Here is a 16,399-nt window from a genome sequence, read left to right on the forward strand (position 1 = left end):
TGCTATTTCATAGGGCTGTCCAAACACGGAAAAAATTGTTTCTAAACTCGATTCGTTTTTAGGGGTTTTTTTGCGTTTCGTTATTTAAAAGAATTCTGAAATTTTCCTTTAAAAAAGTTCGATATTTACAAAATTTCGGAAATCATAAAACAATTACAAAACAATTACGAATCGATTACGAATCGATTCGTTAATGGCAGCTGAGATCGTGCAATATGCTAAAAAAACTTCTGAAACTTCCCTCTCCCTCTGTTGTTGACTGTTGGTGTGATAATTATATTATTTTTTCACTGAGAAAACAAACAGCAACCCTAAAACTTGCACCAGACATGCGGAAATAATAACGAAACATTTACGAATCAATGACGAATCTATAACGAATCAATTCCGAAACAATTACGAAACGAATTGGAAAAATTTGTTTCATTTTTTAGTTGCTCCTGGTTCAATATCGCTTCGTTATAAAAAAAATAACGAATTTTTAACAAATTACGAAATTACGAAACAAAACCGCCCAGCCCTACTATTTCATTGTGGGTGAACTATAAATCCCAACAACTACAACTCCCAAATGGCAAGGTCTATTTTCTCCAAACTCTACCAGTGTTCACATTTGGGCATATTGAGTATTTGTGCCAAGTTTGATCCAGATCCATCATTGCTTGAGTCCACAGTGTTCTCTGGAAGTAGGTGAACTACAACTCCAAAAAACTCAAGGTCAATGTCCACCAGACCTTCCCAGTATTTTCTCTTGGTCATGGGAATTCTGTGTGCCATGTTTGATTCAGTTCCATCATTGATGGAGTTCAGAAGGCTCTTTGATTTTAGGTGAACTATAAATCCCAGCAACTCCAGGATTACCAAATGACAAAATCAATCACCCCCAACCCCACCAGTATTCAAATTTTGTGCCTATCGGGTATTTGTGCCAAATTTGGTCCAGTGACTGAAAATACATCCTGCATATCAGATATTTACATTACAATTCATAACCCCCCCCCCCCCAAGCCAGCTAAGAGGAGGAAGGGGACTGAGGAAGAGACTTTAAAAACACCTGTCTCCTGGCTGTTGTTTACTACATCTGCCTGCCACCTCAGGAGGAGAAGGAGGAAATCCTGCTGCTACTCTCCCCCTCACAAGCCAGCTAAGAGGAGGAAGGGGACTGAGGAAGAGACTTTAAAAACACCTGTCTCCTGGCTGTTGCTTACTACATCTGCCTGCCACCTCAGGAGAAGGAGGAAATCCTGCTCCTACTCTCCCCCTCCCAAGCCAGCTATGACGAAGAAGGAGATTGAGGAGGAGATTTTAAAAACACCTGTCTCCTGGCTGTTGCTTACTACATCTGCCTGCCACCTCAGGAGGAGAAGGAGGAAATCCTGCTCCTACTCTCCCCCTCCCAAGCCAGCTAAGAGGAGGAAGGGGACTGAGGAAGAGACTTTAAAAACACCTGTCTCCTGGCTGTTGCTTACTACATCTGCCTGCCACCTCAGGAGGAGAAGGAGGAAATCCTGCTGCTACTCTCCCCCTCCCAAGCCAGCTAAGAGGAGGAAGGGGACTGAGGAAGAGACTTTAAAAACACCTGTCTCCTGGCTGTTGCTTACTACATCTGCCTGCCACCTCAGGAGGAGAAGGAGGAAATCCTGCTGCTACTCCCCCCCTCCCAAGCCAGCTAAGAGGAGGAAGGGGACTGAGGAAGAGACTTTAAAAACACCTGTCTCCTGGCTGTTGCTTACTACATCTGCCTGCCACCTCAGGAGGAAAAGGAGGAAATCCTGCTCCTACTCTCCCCCTCCCAAGCCAGCTAAGACGAAGGAGATTGAGGAGGAGATTTTAAAAACACCTGTCTCCTGGCTGTTGCTTACTACATCTGCCTGCCACCTCAGGAGGAGAAGGAGGAAATCCTGCTCCTACTCTCCCCCTCCCAAGCCAGCTATGACGAAGAAGGAGATTGAGGAGGAGATTTTAAAAACACCTGTCTCCTGGCTGTTGCTTACTACATCTGCCTGCCACCTCAGGAGGAGAAGGAGGAAATCCTGCTGCTACTCTCCCCCTCCCAAGCCAGCTAAGACGAAGAAGGGGACTGAGGAGGAGATTTTAAAAACACCTGTCTCCTGGCTGTTGCTTCCTACATCTGCTTGCCACCTCAGGAGGAGAAGGAGGAAATCCTGCTGCTACTCTCCCCCTCCCAAGCCATTTGGGAGTTGTAGTTGCTGGGATTTATAGTTCACCCATAATCAAAGAGCATTCTGAACTCCACCAACAATGGAATTGAACCAAACTTGGCACACAGGACTCCCATGACCAACAGAAAATATTGAAAGGGTTTGGTGGGCATTGACCTTGAATTTTGGAATTGTAGTTCACCTTCATTCAGAGAACACTGTGGACTCAAACAATGATGGATCTAGACAAACCTTGACAGGAATACTCAATATGCCCAAATGTGAACACAGATGGACTTTGGGGGAAATAGACCTTGACATTTGGGAGTTGTAATTACTAGGATGTATAGTTCACCTACAATCAAAGAGCATTCCAAACCCCACCAATGAGGGAATTGGGCCAAACATCCCACTCAGAACCTCCATGACCAACAGAAAATTCTGTATTTTCTGATGGTCTTTGGTGACCCTTCTGACATCCCCGGGGTCTTGACTTCCCAGGTTGAGAAATGCTGCCTGAAGGCCATCCAGTCCAATTCCCTTCACTAGGGCAAGAAAACATAATCAAAGCCCCCCTGACAAAGGGCCATCCAGCCATTCACGCACACACACATATATATATATGACAGATGCAGTATCAAAGATTTGAAAGGGATCCCTAAAGAAGGACAATGATATGTTGCATGTTCCAGAGTAGGCAAACCAGACAATCTCCACATCAACACTGGCAAAGAAACAGAAAGAAATACTGTTTACCCACAAGCATCAAGCAATTACATATATTAGAAACCAACACTTTCTCATTATTTTCCAGATCACTAGACTGGACCACAGCAACACGTGACAGGGGACTGCTAGTAGCATAATAAAAAAACACTTTAAAAAAATAAACAGGGAGAAGGAAAGAGAATAAAAAGAATGTGCAAGATAGAAGGGAAAAGAATGTGCAAGATGAGCAGCCGCCTTTGCATCTTCCTCCTTGCCTGGGTTGCTGCCTCATCAGGGATGGCTCCCTTGAAACAAAGGAGGAGGAGGAGCTGGCCTTGGCAAGCAGAGAGGCATGTTATGTGATTCGAACATGCACCTCGATTTTGGCAGGGCCATTTAGTTTTAAATGGTGTGCATCAGAATCACATAAATACAGTGTATACACAGCAAAGCAAGAAAACAGGGCAGTTGGTTTCTAACAGCTGTCATGCTACAGCCCTATTTTATAACATCTGTTATACATATATTTTTCTCTGCTCTTCCACTGTCTTCCAATTTACCCTTTGGGATAATTTGTAGCTGATCACATCAGTGTTGCCTATTTTACAAACGACCTCAAAACCAACACCTAGGATTAAGAACGAGCGCTTTCGCTGATGACATAGTATGCTTTAGAGAAGACCCGTTAAATAATACAAATAATACAAATAAATGGTTACAGGAAATAGAAAAAGGTTTAGAAATGTGTATTGGATTGTATGTTTAAATATAGATAAATTATGAGAAGATTTTACTATGTATAGATTATCAAAAGAGTACATAAATGTAGAATTGTAGGCTAACCCAACCACCCTGAGAGTACCTGGAAGTACCCGTCCCACCCTACCCTCATACCGCTTTCCTGTTTCCCCTCACTTTTTAATCCCCTTTCCCCTCCCGTAACCCTCCCTTCCCAGCCTCCTCTACCCCCCACTATGCCTTCCCTGTGTTTTTAACTGAAATTTTGTAAAGCAAAAATTAATAAAAATATTATTTACAAAAACCCAACACCTAGCAAGAGGACAAGAGATAGTTGGATAATAAGACTAGGTAGGAATCAAGGATCACTTTGCCAAAGCTTATCAATGCATTGCAGTTATTTATATAACATACATTGTGCATTGTGCAGTGTTAACAGAATAATTTCCATTTCATTGGCCAAAGCTGCAATAACTATGGAATTAGTTATCCATGGTAGTTATGTATACGCAGAGAGGGGAGGGCTTTTTCAGGTGCCAGGGCCTAGTATCTTAATGCTGAATGCACACTAATGCATCCACTAGGCAAGTCATTCACTAGATATTTAAGGCAAAATAGGGATGTTCAAGCTGGGTTTAGAAAAGGCAGAGGAACGAGAGACCAGACTGCCAATATCCGCTGGATAATGGAAAAAGGCAGGGAGTTTCAGAAAAACATCTATTTTTGCTTCATTGACTATTCTAAAGCCTTTGACTGTGTGGATCATAATAAACTGTGGCAAGTTCTTGGTGGGATGGGCATCCCAAGCCACCTTGTCTCTCTCCTGAGGAATCTGTACAAGGACCAAGTAGCAATAGTAAGATCTGACCACGGAACGACAGACTGGTTCAAGATTGGGAAAGGCGTACGGCAAGGCTGCATACTCTCACCCAACCTTTTTAACTTGTATGCAGAACACATCATGCAATGTGCGAGGCTTGATGAATGCAAAGCTGGGGTGAAAATTGCTGGAAGAAACATTAACAACCTCAGATATGCAGATGACACCACTCTGATGGCTGAAAGCGAGGAGGAGCTGAGGAGCCTTCTAATCAAGGTGAAAGAAGAAAGCGCAAAAGCCGGGTTGCAGCTAAACATAAAAAAAACCAAGATTATGGCAACAAGAATGATGGACAACTGGGAAATAGAGGGAGAAACTGTGGAGGCCGTGACAGACTTTGTATTTCTAGGCGCAAATATTACGGCAGATGCAGACTGTGGCCAGGAAATCAGAAGACGCTTACTTCTTGGGAGGAGAGCAATGTCCAGTCTCGATAAAATAGTAAAGAGTAGAGACATCAGACTGGCAACAAAGATCCGCCTAGTCAAAGCCATGGTATTCCCTGTAGTTACCTACGGATGTGAGAGCTGGACCTTAGGGAAGGCTGAGCGAAGGAAGATCGATGCTTTTGAACTGTGGTGTTGGAGGAAAGTTCTGAGAGTGCCTTGGACTGCGAGAAGATCCAACCAGTCCATCCTCCAGGAAATAAAGCCCCACTGCTCACTGGAGGGAAGGAGACTAGAGACAAAGTTGAAGTACTTTGGCCACATCATGAGGAGACAGCAAAGCCTAGAGAAGACAATTATGCTGGGGAAAGTGGAAGGCAAGAGGAAGAGGGGCCAACCAAGGACAAGATGGATGGATGGCATCCTTGAAATGACTGGACTGACCTTGAAGGAGCTGGGGGTGGTGACGGCCAACAGGGAGCTCTGGCGTGTACTGGTCCATGAGGTCATGAAGAGTCGGAGACGACTGAACGAATGAACAACAACAAAAGGGATGCAATTCTCTAATTTTCTTCTTAAAGGAAGCAGTTTTAGTAATTTTCTTCCCAGTGCAAAGAAATCTTTGGAAACCACATTGTTTTTGAAATCTATTCACAATTTGAGGCTGCACACAATTGCGTTTAGACAAAATTATTCACTGTGAAAAATGCAGTAATTGTACACTTATTCTGTGCAAATTTACACATTACTGATTTGCATAGAGATCAGTTTTTGTTGCATAGAAACTAATGTTATTTCCTATGAAGAAAATGCTGCTTCTTGTGTAGAAAAGGTTGATAATAAAATAAGAGAGAAAGACAAAAGTTGGGTGATTTGTGTGTAGTAATATGTACATAATGGAGCAAATGCATGAGCTGCATTTACATTTTACAGAATAGTCATGTGTATAGAATTAATGACAATTTTAAAGAAACATATAGATACAGCATAATATTTAAGATGCAGTAAGAAAGAGTGACTAGTATAACGATGGAAAGAAAGGATAACGGTATTTGAAAAATAGTCCAAAAACATTTATACGAAGGATTCTGGACTGATAAGAATATTCACAATTTGAGACATACTCTGTACAAAACCTACTAGGGCTGGGCAACCATGGACAAATTTGTTTCTAAACTCAATTCGTTTTTAGGGGGTTTTTGCGTTTCAATTTTTAAAAGAATTCCGAAATTTTCCTTAATTTTTTTTTATATTTACGAAATTTCGTAAATTACGAATCAATTACGAATCGATTACGAAACAATTATGAATCGATTCGTTAATGACGGGCGCGATCGCGCAATACGCTAAAAAAACCTCCAAATGGGACAGGAAGCTTCCCTCTCCCTCTGTTGTTGACTGTTGGTGTGATTTTTTTTCACTGAGAAAACAAACAGCAACCCTAAAACTTGCACCAGACATGCGGAAATAATAACGAAACAATTTCGAATCAATTAGGAATCGATTTCGAAACAATTACGAAACAATTATGAAACGAATTGAAAAAATTCGTTTCGTTTTTTAGTTGCTCCTGAATGGTTCAATATCGCTTTGTTATCAAAAAAAGAACGAATTAATAACGAATTACGAAATTAATGAATGAAATCGCCCAGCCCTAAAACCTACAACTTTTTTCATAGAGAAGAGATTTTTCCATGAAGAAATTGTGTCCGCTTTGCACAAGACAACTGTTTTCTACACAAAAAGTGTGAATTTTGATCTGCATAAATCCTCCACTGTGTATAGTGTTTGAAAACTGCATCATGTTCAACGTCTTTCCCACGGCAGGAAGAAAATTCCTAACATTACTCACTGCTGCCTTCAGAAATAAAATCAGTGTTGAATTACATTGTTATGCTAGGCTGATGTGCTTGCTTTCTTGATAGAACATGGAACCACCTGGAGCCATCACCCACACTCTGAATTGAAACACTGCAGTAAAATCTGACACTTTACGATGGCTTTTAGGTAAAGGTAAAGATTTTTTCCTGACATTGGTCCAGCTTACTTGTCCGAATGCATCTGCCTCTACATCTGATCTAGTAATTTAAGATCATCCGGGGAGGCCCTGCTCTCACTCCCACCAACATCGCAAATGCGGCTGGCAGGGACAAGGGACAGGGTCTTCTCGGCTGTGGCCCCCCATCTGTGGAATGCGCTTCCAAATGAGATAAGATCGGTTTCATCCCTCCTGGCTTTCAGAAAGAAATTGAAATCATGGTTTTGGGGCCAGGCTTTTAGACAGCAGACATAATTAGCACTTTGGTTGGAAATTGACTGGAATGGCATTACATGTTTATTTATTTGTCGTGTCAGGGCAACCAGTCAATTATATTACATTTCTAACAGAACAAAACAAACAAACAAACAGACAAAATACAAAATTTGCGAGTTTGGTAGTTGATTAAATGTCCTTTGACCAGTATCTGGCCACTTGGAGTGCTTCTGGTGCTGCTGCAAGAAGGTCCTCCATTGTGCATGTGGCGAGGCTCAGATTGCATTGCAGCAGGTGGTCAGTGGTTTGCTCTTCTCCACACTCGCATGTCGTGGATTGAACTTTGTGGCCCCATTTCTTGAGGTTGGCTATGCATCTCGTGGCGCCAGAACGCAGTCTGTTCAGCGCCTTCCAAGTCGCCGAGTCTTCTGTGTGCCCAGGGGGGAGTCTCTCATTTGGTATCAGCTATTGGTTGAGGTTCTGGATTTGAGCCTGCCACTTTTGGACTCTCGCTTGCTGAAGTGTTCCAGCGAGTATCTCTTTAAATCTTAGAAAACTATTTCTAGATTTAAGTCGTTGATGTGCTGGCTGATACCCAAACAAGGGATGAGCTGGAGATGTCACTGCCTTGGTCCTTTCACTATTGGCTGCTACTTCTCAGCGGATGTCAGGTGGTGCAATACCGGCTAAGCAGTGTAATTTCTCCAGTGGTGTAGGATGCAGACACCCCGTGATAATGTGGCATGTCTCATTAAGAGCCACATCTACTGTTTTAGTGTGGTGAGATGTGATCCACACTGGGAATGCATACTCAGCAGCAGAGTAGCATAGCGCAAGGGCAGATGTCTTCACTGTGTCTGGTTGTGATCCCCAGGTTGTGCCAGTCAGCTTTCGTATAACATTGTTTCTAACACCTACTCCAGAAGTGACCAGAAGTGATTTGCAGCATGAAAGCAAGCAAGCATTACATGTTTATTGCTATAATTAATGCTTTATGTACTGTTTTTAATTAATGCTTTATATATTTTAATGGTTGTATTATTGCAATTGTTTATATGTAGCGGCATTGAATCACTGCCAAAATATAAGCTGTCCTGAATCCCCCTTCGGGGGTAGGGAAGAGACGAGGTAGAAATACCGGAAATGAATAAAATAAATGAATTAAGTCCAGTCGTGTCTAACTATAGGCATTGATGATCATCTTCATTTCTAAGAAGAAGAGCCAGTGTTGTCTGTAGACACCTCCAAGGTCATTTGACCCTACCCGTTACCTTCCCGCGGGAGTGGTATCTATTGATCTACTCACATTTGCATGTTTTTGAACTGCTAGGCTGGCAGAAGCTGGGGTTAACACCACTCCCTGGATTTGAACCACCAACCTTTTGGTCAGCAAGTTCAGCAGCACAGCAGTTTATCCAACTGATGGGCATTACAAAAGTATATATGTGTGAAACAAGCCACATTGTGAAACATGACAGGGAATTATTTATTTCTAATTTGTTTTACAACAACAGTGAAAGCAAGAGCTGTCAAATCTTCAAAACACATGTTTCCATGTGGAAATTGTCAACTTGAAATCTTTGTAAAATTATTATTTCTAATTTTTCTTCCAATTTCTGCTAAATAATAGCTTCTGATGATATTCCCACGCACACATACACTTTTTTGGGTTTTTGAATTCATTTGTGGTTAACTAAAACAGGAAGGGGAACAGCAGAAATGGCAGTGGAAGAAAAACTGTTAACACTGTAACAATCTCAGCTTTGAGCTGGAATTTTCTATTGCATCAAAGGTTAAGAGGGAGAATTGACTATTTATGCTGAACTGCTTTTGCAGTCATTCATAGCCTGCGTAATTCGGTGGGACATGCACACACCACTTAGGAACAGCTGCACTGAATTGGGACTCACAAAGGAAGGAAGCTAAAAATCTATCACTTTGAGCTTCCTTTATGTATTCAGTTACAAGTATAACACTGAAAATGTTTCACTGTGGGGAAAATAATAGAAAGAAAAAGGTTCCATCACTTCTCTGTTTACATAATGGAAGACCAAGCCCTCCTCCTGCAATGCAGGTACAGGAGGACTGTGTATTTGCCAATATCTGCAAGGAAGTAGGGTGAGAAAATGCCTAGCAGCCATGACAGCTATTAACTAGGATCAAAGAGAGGGCATGCTCCTGAAATGCCAGGGAAACAGAAGGAAGGGACTACCTTTGCCAGAATACTTGACTCACAGGTTTATTGCAGTTTTCTGTTTGCCCACTTTGGATGAGATAAAGTTGTGTGTGTGTGTCTTCAAGCCATCTATTGATTTATGGTGACTCATGAATTTCATAGAACTATTCTTAGGCAAAGAATAGTCAGAACAACTGGATCGAGAAGATGCTGGATATCATGAACATGGATAAATTGTCTTACAGGTTGGCCGAATCCCAGGGAAAAAACAAACTTAGGACAGATTGGAGGCCGTTTAAAGACTGGATGAAACAAAATAAGCTAAGCTCTTAATCTAGTAATTTAGAGAAAGCGGACTGGACCACAACTGAGGCAAAAATAAACATAATGGACAAGATTATAATGGACAAGAATATATATATTCTTTTTTTCCACACCTCATCCCACGACAAAGAATTAGGATTATAATTGAATATATATATATATATATATATATATATATATATATATATATTAGGGCTGGGCAACCACGGAAAAATTTGTTTCTAAACTCGATTCGTTTTTTGGGGCTTTTTGCGTTTCGATATTTAAATGAATTCCGAATTTTTTCTTTAAAAAAGTTCGATATTTACAAAATTTCGTAAATTACGAAACGATTACGAAACGATTTCGAAACGAATACGAATCGATTCGTTAATGGCGGACGCGACCGCGCAATACGCTAAAAAACCTCCATATGGGACAGGGGGAACTTTTGAAGCTTCCCTCTCCCTCTGTTGTTGACTGTTGGTGTGATATTTATAATTTTTTTTCACTAATTAAACAAACAACAGCTATAAAACTTGCCCCAGACATGCGGAAATAATAACGAAACGATTTCAAAACGATTTCGAAACGAATACGAAGCAATTACGAAACGAATTGAAAAATTCGTTTTGTTTTTCAGATGCTCCTGAATAGTTCAAAATCGCTTCGTTATTAAAAAAAATAACGAATTTTTAACGAATTACGATATTACGAAACGAAACCGCCCAGCCCTTATATATATATATATATATATATATATATATATCTTTACTAGGACTTCCTTTCTTAATTTTTTTTCTTAATTTTTTTCAACTATAATCCTAATTCCATATCTAAATAAATTCCATATCTAAATAAAAATGTAATGTTTGTTTGTGGGATTAACAGAACTCAGAAACCACTGGATGAATTGACACCAAATTTGAACACAAGACAACAACTAAAGCAATCTATGTCCTTCACTCAAACAAACAAACAAACAAAATATCATTATTTATTTATTTACTTTATTTATATACCACTTTTCTCAGCCCTCAGGTGACTCAAAGCGGTGAACAACATCGATACCAAACATCACGAGACAAGTATAGGGCAATTAAAAACAATTGTAACATAAATCATTAAACATCTGTATAACAATCATTAGCGCCTCAACAGTAAAGTTTATCTTCCTGTTACGCTATGACCAGTAAGATTCAACTGATAGTCTAGTTGGATACTTGGAATGGTGAATGCGTCCTCCATTCTGTATCTTTGCATTTCATTTTTTCTGCCTTAAACCCTTATTGGGTCATAGGAACTGACATAGGTGGTAGAGATCACCTATACCAATTCCAGAAGAAATTACTTAAAGGAGTGAAGACCTTGGAAAGCACTATAATTGTTAAGCCAGCCCAGCCTTAACTCCAAAAGTGCTCCTGGGCCCATGGCACTTAGAATGTAAGATGACTTTGTACAACCAATTGTACTGGCTGTCAGGAAAATGACAGTCTTGACCTCTTCCATTAATGTGTACATCTGTAGTTCTGTTTTAAAACAGCAATAGGACAGTCTGTTGTTTTCAGAACCCTGACATGATGCAATGATGGCAATAAAGTGCTCACTCAGGCACTTTCCCAAGTAAACATTTATTAGTGCCTTGCTTTGACAGCTTTATAGAAATTACAAAAAGTCACATCGTCGACCAGTTCCAGACATCACAAAAACACTCTACAGCTAGGTAGAGAAGTAGAAACGTATTCTTCAAAAAACTATTTTATTTATTTATTTATTTATTTCACGCATTTCTACCCCCCCCCCCCTTCTCAACCCCTGAGGGGGGACTCAGGGCGGCTTACTAAAGGCACAATTCGATGCCAACAACAACAATAAGATAAATCATGTATCAATAGAAATTATAAACAATTAAAACAAGCAAGTTATATATCACAATCAATAAAACCAATCTAATGTTCAATATTCGCCAGCTCAGAGTCCGTAAATTCATTCCACATTGTCAAATCCTATCAATTCTAGTCATCAGTCTCCTTTGTCTATCTGCCAGATTACCCAAAGGCCTGGTCCCATATCCATGTTTTTAGTTTCCTTCTGAAAGAGAGGAGGGATGTCGATGACCTAATTTCCCTGCGAAGAGAATTCCACAGGCGAGGGACCACCACCAAGAAGGCCCTGCTCCTCGTCCCCACCAATCTCACTTGTGATAGAGGCGGGGCCGAGACCAGGGCCTCCCCAGAAGATCTTAGACTCCGAGGTGGGACATAGAGGGAGATCCGTTCGGACAGATAAACTGGGCCAGAACCGTATAGGGTTTTGTAGGTCAAAACCAGCACTTTGAATTGTGCTCGGAATTGGATCGGCAGGTACGCTGAGCCGGAGCCATATAGGGTTTGCATGTGCATACACACACAATACTCTGTACAAATAATTTTAATATTTTTCACAACTCATTTCACTTATCCTTTCCCGTCATCCAAACTGCTCAGAGCCAAGTACATGTGTCCCTCTATTTATCTGCAGCCATATATTTGAAGTAGGTTAGTCTGTGATATCAGCGAATAGATATTTTGGACACATAACAATGACACAGTAGGCTGGTTGGATAAGTCTATTTTCTGCAAGCATTTTTGCCTGCGCCTAAGTCTGCTCTTCCTAGATTCATCTATAATTAAAACAAAATGTTAATTTTTTGCTTGAATATTAATTGTAAAACATCCTATCTCAATAAAGTATAAATTTTATATGTGCTGCTGTTCAGCTATGTGTGTTTAATCAAGTGCGTAACCCGGATGTACATTTATATACATATTAAGAATTTATTTTACTTTTAATGGGCACTGCATCACAAAATTCTGAAAAATGTAAAATCCAACAGATGTGGATTCATGAAGATTTGGTGACCTATGTGGACAGTCCTGCTTTCTGCACTGCACCGAACTATGGATCAGCCCCAAACATACCTCAACAAAACCACCCAAAGTGACAGAATGTTATAGGAACAGCCAGAATCAACAACACAGTGGGTACAGGTTGTTAAACCAATGCAAACAAGCCCTTAATCATTTCCAAGGTATGCCAACTCTAATATAAACCTATCTTGAGGTTTTCTTGGCAAGATCTGTTCAGAAAGCATTTGTCTTTACTCTCCTCTAAGTATGTGCCTTGTCTCTAGTTACTCAGTGGGTTTCCATTGTTGAGAGAGAGAATTTGAAGCCTGATTTTCAGAGTCCAATTGTGGAACTTTACTGTCCTCATTATACTAGAGAATGAATCCACTTTAAATCTGGTTGCTGCCTCCTGCAGAAATCTGGGGTTTGTAGTTTAGGGAGGAGCCTTTAACAGCCCCACTAAACTACAAACCACAGAATTCTGCAGGAGGCAGAAACAGGATTTACAGTAGATTCATTCTCTAGTGCGATGAATTAGTAAAAAGTGAGATGTAGCTTCAGATCTTAAAATCTCTCAATACTGAGCTAAAACATTGTTCCTATTATTCACAAGACCAAAAGGAAAATGGAAACAAGAAGAAATGAAATTTGCTTGACCTTGAAGGAGCTGGGGGTGGTGATGGTTTGCAATTATAGGGCCAATTACCCATCAATCATTGTTAAGTTTTGGTTCCGCCCCTTTCCCCAGGGCCTTGGGAGGAGAGGGAGCCATTTTTAGTTGTCTTACAGAAGGAAATTAAGCTACAGGACGTGGACCAGCTCCACCTGCAGAAAAGCTTCATACCCTACAGCTTCCGGGGGGGGGGGGGGGGGATAGTCCCAAAGGTCTGACTGGGAACTTACAGCCTCTCAACCTTACAAGCATCCGGGGAAAACAGTTTTACAGACCCAAAGAACTCTAGCTGGAGAATCTACAAAGCCTTGACTGTTAGGTCTACTTGGGACCCAAGACGTAGTTTGGAACCGGTAGTAGGACCCACATCAGCAAAGCCTAGATAGTAGATTGCCTGGGAGAGGTTAAAAAATGGTTTTCCTTTCAAAAGAAAAGAAACAGTTCTCAAAGCCAGTTGCCTGTCCCTTGTGGATTGCCATTGAGGATTGAAGGAATATTTGTTTAATTTGTTCAATAATAAAGGACTCTGTTAAACCTTTCAAGCCTCTAAAAGATTCTTCCAGGGGAAAATCCTTAGGGCCCCTCTATCAAGGCACCCTGGCTTCCCGCTGGGCACAAAGAGCATGTCCTGTTCAAAAGACAATTATTAAAGGCTTAGCGCTTGACAGCACACTCCCATAACATGACATTCTCAAGCCACAAGGTTCATCTACACTGTAGAATTAAAGCAGTTTGGTATCACTTCAACTGCCATGATTCAGTGCTATAGAATCATGGGAATAATAGTTTGGTGAGACACCAGGACTCTTTGGAAGAGAAGGCTGAAATCCATATTAAATTGACAATTTCTGTGTTTCTATATCATTGATCCAAGGCAGCTCTTTGGACCTCATCAGATGGCTGTTAGGCTCTACTTTCATGAACTGAGGAAATTGAGATCATGTCATGTGATGAGGCCATCAAATGACATGAGGACACTTTCAGTGAAAATTCGTGGTCCTCCATTTCCTAAGTGCATCAAACGAAGTCCAAATACATCTAACAGGAGTCAGGTATCAATCAAGAGAAGACAGTAGAGGGTGTGATAAGCATGTGGGATCATTGGTCACACCTGAAGACAGGGAAAGAGAGGAGGGAATGGGTTAAGATGGTTCCCTCAGCTTTCCCCCGTTTTTCTTCGCTTTCCCCTTGCTCTGTCTGATAAAGTCCTAAAGTGGTTTCAAATTATACAGATTACTCACTGTAGGTACACCCATAGTCAGATCTCAATAGCTGTTTTTTTTTTTAATCATCCCCACCTTGATCTCTTTAATCATGCCCACTGGAGCATTGCAACACACCCAAATACCTGGGAGTCACTTTGACCGTGCTCTGACCTACAAGAAGCACTGCCTGAACATCAAGCAAAAAGTGGGCGCTAGAAACAACATCATACGAAAGCTGACTGCCACAACCTGGGGATCACAACCAGACACAGTGAAGACATTTGCCCTTGCACTATGCTACTCTGCTGCTGAGTATGCATGCCCAGTGTGGAACACATCTTACCACACTAAAACAGGAGATGTGGCTCTTAATGAGACATGCCACATTATCACAGGGTGTCTGCGCCCCATACCACTGGAGAAATTACACTGCTTAGCCGGTATTGCACCACCTGACATCCGCCGGGAAGTAGCAGCCAATAGTGAAAGGACCAAGGCAGAGATATCTCCAGCTCATCCCCTGTTGGGTATCAGTCAGCACGTCAACGACTTAAATCAAGACATAGTTTTCTTAGATCTACAGAGACACTCGCTGGAACACCCCAGCAAGCGAGATTCCAAAAGTGGCAGGCCCAAACCCAGCACCTCAATCCATGGGTGATACCAGATGAGAGACTCCCCCCTGGGCACACAGAAGACTGGGTGACTTGGAAGGCGCTGAACAGACTGCGCTCTGGCACCACGAGATGCAGAGCCAATCTTAAGAAATGGGGCTACAGGGTGGAATCCTCGGCATGCGAGTGCGGAGAAGAGCAAACTACAGACCACCTGCTGCAATGCAACCTGAGCCCTGCCACATGAACAATGGAGGACCTTCTTGCAGCAACACCAGAGGCACTCCAAGTGGCCGGCTACTGGTCAAAGGACATTTAACCAACTACCAAATTTGCAAAATCTGTGTTTTTTCTTCTTTTTAATCTGTGTGTTTGTTTTGCTCTGTTAGAATTGTAATACAATGGTATGGTTGCTGATGACACGATAAATAAATAAACCTTGATCTCTCCAGTCTTCATATCTTATAAAGAACTAATGATAAGGAATTACTGCAGGCTTTCCATATGCAAAGTTTTTTGAGCTTCGGGCCTTCCCCTGTGCTGCATGAAAAAGCAAGTGATGAAATGCTCCTCATTCCTTTCCTTATTTCCAGTACTACTCATTTTGCCATTCTGCTTTGCCTCTTCTTAGTTCAAACAGCTAATTGATTAAATCCACTCAAGGACCTTACCATCAGCTTTGCAGACACAACACTTTCCTTTCAGCATTGCTGTCTAATTATAGTTGGAGGGTGGAAAAAATAAATATGTAGGCACATATCCTAAGTGGTGCATCTGTGTAGAAGAATGCACACAAATGGATAATTAAGCATCAACAAAATACCAATAGGATTATAGTGGTGAGTTGGAGCAAATCACGATAAATAGTAGGCTTGGGTAACCACGGAAAAATTTGGTTCTAAACTCGTTTTGTTTTTAGGGGGCCCTTGCATTTCGTTTTTTTAATAATTCCGAAATTTTCCTTTTAAAAATTTCGAAATATACGAAATTTCGTATAATTACGAATCGATTCGTTAATGGCGGATGCGATTGCACAATATGCTAAAAAAAACCTCCAAATGGGACAGGGGGAACTTCTGAAGCTTCCCTCTCCCTCTGTTGTTGACTGTTGGTGTGATAAAACAAACAACAACGATAAATAGGTTCTTGTGGGTTTTTTCGGGCTATAGAGCCATGTTCTAGAGGCATTTCTCCTGATGTTTCGCCTGCATCTATGGCAAGCATCCTCAGAGGTAGTGAGGTCTCACTACACTGCTTAGTCGGTATTGCACCACCTGACATCCGCTGGGAAGTAGCAGCCAATAGTGAAAGAACCAAGGCAGAAATATCTCCAGCTCATCCCCTGTTGGGTATCAGCCAGCACGTCAACGACTTAAATCAAGACATAGTTTTCTTAGATCTACAGAGACACT

The 16,399-nt window shown here is 41.3% G+C and overlaps 1 protein-coding gene across 1 annotated transcript in view; it reads right to left on the reverse strand.

Moving 5' to 3' along the window:
* CDH8 (cadherin 8) overlaps nt 1–16,399 on the reverse strand; it is a 603,855-nt gene that overhangs the window by 323,569 nt on the left and 263,887 nt on the right. The gene's annotated exons all lie outside the window — the stretch shown is intronic.

Source organism: Anolis sagrei, chromosome 8, assembly GCF_037176765.1.
Source record: "Anolis sagrei isolate rAnoSag1 chromosome 8, rAnoSag1.mat, whole genome shotgun sequence".
NCBI classification, from domain to species: Eukaryota; Metazoa; Chordata; class Lepidosauria; order Squamata; family Dactyloidae; genus Anolis; species Anolis sagrei.